Source organism: Sinocyclocheilus rhinocerous, unplaced genomic scaffold, assembly GCF_001515625.1.
Source record: "Sinocyclocheilus rhinocerous isolate Xijiao unplaced genomic scaffold, SAMN03320098_v1.1 scaffold1462, whole genome shotgun sequence".
Classification (NCBI taxonomy): Eukaryota; Metazoa; Chordata; class Actinopteri; order Cypriniformes; family Cyprinidae; genus Sinocyclocheilus; species Sinocyclocheilus rhinocerous.
This window is the reverse complement of record NW_015639843.1, coordinates 159,941-166,408: the sequence shown is the minus strand read 5'-3', so window position 1 is coordinate 166,408 and position 6,468 is coordinate 159,941. Positions and strand designations below refer to the sequence as shown.

At 37.5% G+C, this 6,468-nt stretch overlaps 1 protein-coding gene across 1 annotated transcript in view; it reads right to left on the bottom strand.

The window, feature by feature from the left end:
* The window catches only part of LOC107752199 (E3 ubiquitin-protein ligase Itchy-like), a 33,465-nt gene extending 30,600 nt beyond the window's left edge, over positions 1–2,865 (bottom strand). Inside the window, exon 1 of the mRNA XM_016568096.1 lies at positions 2,736–2,865. The gene's annotated coding sequence lies outside the window, so the exon portion shown is untranslated. The remainder of the gene's footprint in view (positions 1–2,735) is intronic.
* Between the last annotated feature and the right edge of the window lie 3,603 nt (positions 2,866–6,468).

The following is a 6,468-nucleotide window of genomic DNA, read 5'->3' as shown; positions in this document are numbered from 1 at the left end:
GGACTCACTAACTTTAACGTTAGCTAGTTTTAGCCAGAGATATTTTGCTGAAGCACAAGATGACATTAATGTTCTGCTTGAGCAGATGAAAATTGTAACTTAATGAGTGTATGACAACCAGAAAATGAACGTTTTTGTCTTCATTGGGATTGGGGTTGAATGCTTAGGGACATTTTGCTCTGTTTTGTGTGGGTTTAGGAAATGTAATAAAATAAATTCTATTGCCTATCCTCTCAGGATACCTGGAATCAGTGTTACAAGAACCCCAGGCACATCATTTTGCCATTTTTGTTGCATAAACACCATCAAAGCGATGAGCGCTTCGGATTTCCAATGTTTCTCTATGGCGCTGAAACCTCAAGATGTCCGAGTTCCGCTCCCCGTGCAACTGATACTCGACTGCCATTGGCTAGTCTGCGTTCGAGGGGAGGGGCTTACCGATAGGTCAATTGTTGTCGATTGCTTTCATTATTCACTGTACTGTGGTACAGTGATGGTATGAAATGGTAATATCATGGTACTTTTATTTACCACATGGCTGTCTGGAATATTTAATTGTGACGGCATTATATAACCAAATCTACATTTGCAACTGACATTTATTTTGGTAATCGTTTAATATGTAAATTATTTACTTGATTAATCGGGTAAGCTTGCAAAATTTTATTTCAATACATACAGTGTCTTCCAGTATATCTAATGTGTGTTTTGTCCATAAAAATGTGTTATTTACTAAAGTGAGGTGATCTGATTAATCGATAATCGTGGTCGATTACTTTCATTATTCATGATGAGTTGTCGCTGCCCTAATCAAATCATTACTGTATGATCAAATCAATACTCGAGTTTTGCAATGAAGCGTTATTACCATGTTCAAAAGAGATACCATGGTACTTGTAGATAGGGCTGCACGATAAATCGAAATGGAATCGAGATCGCGATTCGACAGAAGCTGCGATTGTCATGCGTATCTTTCAGTGAAGCACGGTTCTGTGATCAGCAGCCATCTGAAAGCATGTGATGATGATGTCCTGCTGATTACAGAACTGGCTTTTTTAACAAAATGCGCATGACAATCGCATTCGATTAATCGTGCAGCCCTACTTGTAGATACATTTTGTTAGTAGCTACAAACCAGTGTTGGGGAAAGTTACTTTTAAAAGTCATGCATTACAATATTGTGTTACTCCATAAACAGTAAATAACGGTGTTACTTAGTCAACTTTTACGGAAAGTAATGCATTATGTTACTTTTGCATTACTTTTTGTCACCTGGGCTGGACTTGCTTATTTGTTTTTTAATAACAAAAAAAAAAAAGTTATAGTTTTGGCAACCGCAAAGGCCCTTTCACACCAAGAGTGAAATAAGTGAAGGAAGTGCCTCTGTACCTCACTCCCAATTTCTCTCAACACGGGGACAGAAGAGGTTTCAGTGAATAAATAGGAAAACAAAGTCATTTGCGTTACACAATTGAAAAAGTTATTTCATTGCAAATTTAAAAGTAATGTGTTACTTTACTAGTTACTTGAAAAAAAGTAATCTGATTACTTAACTCACATTACTTGTAAAGCGTTACCCCTAAAACTGTTGCCAACTATCAATTTTTAACTGACGTTTCTTCCTGTTAACATGCGTTTTTTTGATGTGATTGATGAATCATACGGTAACAAAAAACCCCAGCAGATCTAAACACTATATTAAACACAGTCGCATAACAGCCATAAAACTGACCTACTCTGAACTCTAGACAGCTTTTTTTTTTTTTACACAAATGACTTATATATTCAACACAAAACAGTTCCAGAACGGGTCAACATAAAACAGATAAACAAAATTACCATAGTAATAGTTTCCTCCAAAATACCAGTTACGACAGTCATTGCTAGTACTGTAAACTCATAATAAACCTGCAAGGTCTCTCCTTTAAACATTGCAAGCAGCTTTCAGGCCTTTACAAAATAATACAGGCTATATACCATGGTATAGTGAAGTATAAGTTGAAAAAATGTTTGGTAATGACTGGGCATTTTATTAAAACACCATGATATGATATTTGCATAAAATTCCAAGGTAATTTAAATAATACCACAATATTACCATGATAATTAATTACTATGGTACTTTTTTCTCACTTAACTTACATAAGTGCATTATATGTACCATAGTAGTACAATACCATGGTATTCTTGGAACTACCATGGCCACTTAAATACCATGATATATATCAATATACCATAGTATTAGCATTCTGTTTTCGATGATAGCGGTGGCTAATAACAAGTAACAAAACTCCAGTAACTATTTTTGGGGGTGCAGAAACAATTTTTTACCGCGGTATTTTTGGTGAATGTTGATGGAGATCAGTTGAGTAGCTTCAGAACAAACCTGTTTAGCTAGGAAATATTTTAATCATCAAATCAGCTGAAACCAAAACCAACAACAAACTCAAGCTGAACATCTGACATGACAGTATTAGCATGCCACATGTGTTCATACATGACCCGATCACAATCAGTAAACAATAAACGCACAGAAACATCTTCAGGCACATGTTATTGACTCCCTCTGACTCTTATGGTCGAAACAGAGCTATTTATATGAGATACAAATAGTCAAAGTGATTGGTCGAGCTGTCAACACGACTCGGTGTCACTATAACGCAATGGGCATACACAAGCGCGTATACAGACAGTAAACTACAGCACACAGTCTCGATCAGCTGTTCATCTCTTACCCGAATATATCGGTGGGTCAGATGTGAGACGTGAAGCCGAACCGATCCGTCTTCAAAGAGCTTATTAGACAATCCGTACCGAGCGACTCCGGTTTAGATCAGGAACGAACTTCCGCCATCTTCACGACAACACGTCATCAAAGACGCTGTTCTGAAATCAGCGCTTCACTCGAGCCAAAGTCCGTTGCGCGTGAGACATTCTGTTGTGTTTCCACCAGAGGGCGCTTTATGGCCCAGAGAGCCTTTCCTTGATTGACCCGCATTCAAATCTCAGATGTTTGTTTTTTTTCTTATTACAGTTTGTATGAGGAAAATGTATTATCTTTCTAACATATTAATTTTGAAGATTAGTTTCCGGCATAGCTATAAAAATCCGACACGGAAATGTATAAATAATATATTTTTAAATGGCTCATTAAGTAATCATAATCCACTGTGATTGGACCATCCTGACCAGCGCTGAGAAAACCACGTGATCAACGCGTCTACCCGACCGGCCACGGTGCATTAAAAGACCATTTTGAAGAGTTTTAACACGACCACAATATGTTCATGCTAATTACAATTCTTCCTGGTAATTCTACCATGTTTCCATCCCAAGACACCCACTGACTTCAGACGCGTATTAAAGTTTTAGCGAAAACTTTAATACATTATCAATGATTATAGCCTAACAGTCAAACATAAGAAAAAATAACACATTTATAGACATTATTGCATATACTCACAAATACAAAAATATACTTATGCTATGTACATAAATGTTTGAGTGCATTTTATATACTTGCGAAGCATACTGGTCACATTTAGGCTACTCTAGTATATTTACTCTAGTCCACAGCAATAAATAAGGAATAGGCTACTGCAACCAACAGGTGCTTCACACCTCTTGGTAACACTTTACCGCCTGCTTCAATGGCAAAGTTCACACCCTGCAAAATCTCATGAAAGTAGGCTATCATCAGCACACAGAAGCAGCAGCTCTCCTCTGAGATGAGCTGAACCTCAGATGCTCAACCAGAAATACAACAGTGCAACTCTAAAAAATGCTGGGTTAAATACAACCCAGTGCTGGGTGAAATAGGGACAAACCCAGCAATTGGGCTGTTTTGACCCAGCGGTTGGGTTACTACCCAGAAGGTTGGGTTAAACATTTAACCCAACTGTTGGTTGAAAACAACACAATCGCTGGGTTTGTCCATATTTTACCCAGCACTGGGTTGTATTCAACCCAGCATTTTTTAGATTCCCAGCAGACCAGACAGAACCAGATGAACCAGAGCCTCAGTGACGCCACAGTGATCCAGACAATCTGAAGAAGAGAGACATACCGTTACTCATACTACACTCTAAAAAATGCTGGGTTAAATACAACCCAGTGCTGGGTGAAATAGGGACAAACCCAGCAATTGGGCTGTTTTGACCCAGCGGTTGGGTTAAATGTTTAACCCAACCTTCTGGGTAGTAACCCAACCGCTGGGTCAAAACAGCCCAATTGCTGGGTTTGTCCCTATTTCACCCAGCACTGGGTTGTATTTAACCCAGCATTTTTTAGAGTGTACATTTTCTTTGTCAGTAGATGTCTTTGTGGAAAAACAGACACTGCACAGAGGTCATGTAGGAGACTTTTGTGAATGGATGAACGGATCCAACATCAAGGTCAATTTGCCTCCGTCAAAGCAATCATTCCCTTGAGGACCACACCAGAGACATTCTGGACATTCCCTATCTCACTGATTTCCTGGACTTTGCACTCATTGATTTGGACTAAACAAACATCTCCAATCACTACATAATGGTCCTCGAGGGTCACTGTGTGAGTTCCTGGAACGCCTGGACACAATCAGGCAGTGATGAAGGGAGCCAAAAGAACTACAAAAAGACTACAAAAGAAACAGGAAACTGGTTTAACAAAAGTTCAGACAGAGAACATGTAACTCACCAGGAAGTGACCATGAAATCAGTTACACCAGCTTACAGCAAAATAGGGCTTATCCAAATACTCACACTTGTGGTCTTTGCACTTAACCACTTGTCTGCTTACATGACGCGTTTCCTGTATTTGGCCCAAGTGTTCAAGTGAGCAGGAAGGTCACACGTGTGAGTAGATGGTTTCATTACCCGATGGGACACACTTATAAGTGATGTAAAAATGGAAGTGTTTACAGAGCTTTATTTTGATTTTCAATACTTTGCATTTTAAAATAAACTATGTCTGTTCAGTCTCTAAAACACAATTTAGTAATTGTGGTGTTTCTAATGAAGTTGTAAAGAGTAGTTGCAAATGTTGTACAAAATATACTAATCTTTGCACCAATAAAAGTGCAACACTATATGTTTTACTATCAGTAATATTTCATTATTATTCATATTTAACTTACACTGGAAAGGTTTCCGCAACATTCCACGAGATCTCAGCAAAAAGTTTGTTCACTTAGGTTCTTCTCAAGTCATTCTTTTTAAACCTGTTTGAAATAATCACACACTTCACACACTTTTGACAAATTGATTTTCACGTTTCCAAATATGTTTAGAACTAATATTTTAGAGCAGCTACTTCTAATATTTTTGAACGACTTCCAAGTTTTCATTGATTTTGATTAGTGTATTCCAAGCGATCATCTGCTGATGAGGGAACATCAGTGCAAGTTAATCAAAACTTCTGAAACTGATCAGGATTTTAGATTTAGCTCTAATACTCAAACCTCATTTGATACTTCTTGCCCATAAATTGTAGACAAATCATGTAACATTTCCATTTTATTATTGCCCACTTGTATAATCTTCCAAAACACCCACTACTCCTCCCTATGCTGAATTTATAAGCCAAGCACCAGAAGAAGATATGGCGGGGATGTAGATTTCCCCAGTTATTCCAAGGTGTTGAATCCATTCACTAAAAAGATGAATTCAGCAACTCTTTCTGTAGGTTCTATTCTATCATTACACCACTAGGTGGTGAACAACGAGTGTCTTTCTGTGTGTTGAGAGACCTGGGACCTGCCGGAAAACCTCAATGAAACCAGAGTCAGAGAGACAGCCATTCCTCATAACTCTAGTAAAGGACTTCACCCCCCCAAAAAAACTCACGTTGTCACTCATAAAACAATGATTTAAAAACACGTTTAGACTTGGAATATAAGCTATCTCAATATTGTTGTAGCTACTGCAGATATGTAGCAAATTGCTTATTAACTTAAAGTTGAACAGTTTTTAAAAGAGCACCTGTGCAAAAAAGCCTGTAGGTTCATTGAGTTTTGGCTTTGTGTTTGAGTGAGAAAAGAATTCACGTAATTTCATAAATGTAGTCACTGAATATATTTTGTGCCAAAGCAATGACAGCCTAAATGATCCATAGTTTAGCCCATAAGAGTTTTGCAAAATAAATATGATGCAGCATGAGCAGAAAAAATTTAATGCCGCAATCAACACTTTTCATTTCATTTTCACATTATTCACTTTGACTGGTGTCACTTTCACTAAGGTGATGCAGGGAAAAAAAGAAGAGGGGAAATGTGGAAAAGATCAATGTTATCTATGCAGCTATCCCTCATCTCTTTAAAATAGGATAATATATTACTTATGTTATATGTTATGCTATGTAATTGCCCTATAGGGCAACAACATTCCCTTTTCTGTCCAACTAGCTTACATAACCATACAGTAAAATGTGATTTTGTAATGTATGTTTAAAACAAATGTAACATCACTCACTTTATTAATGTTTTTACTG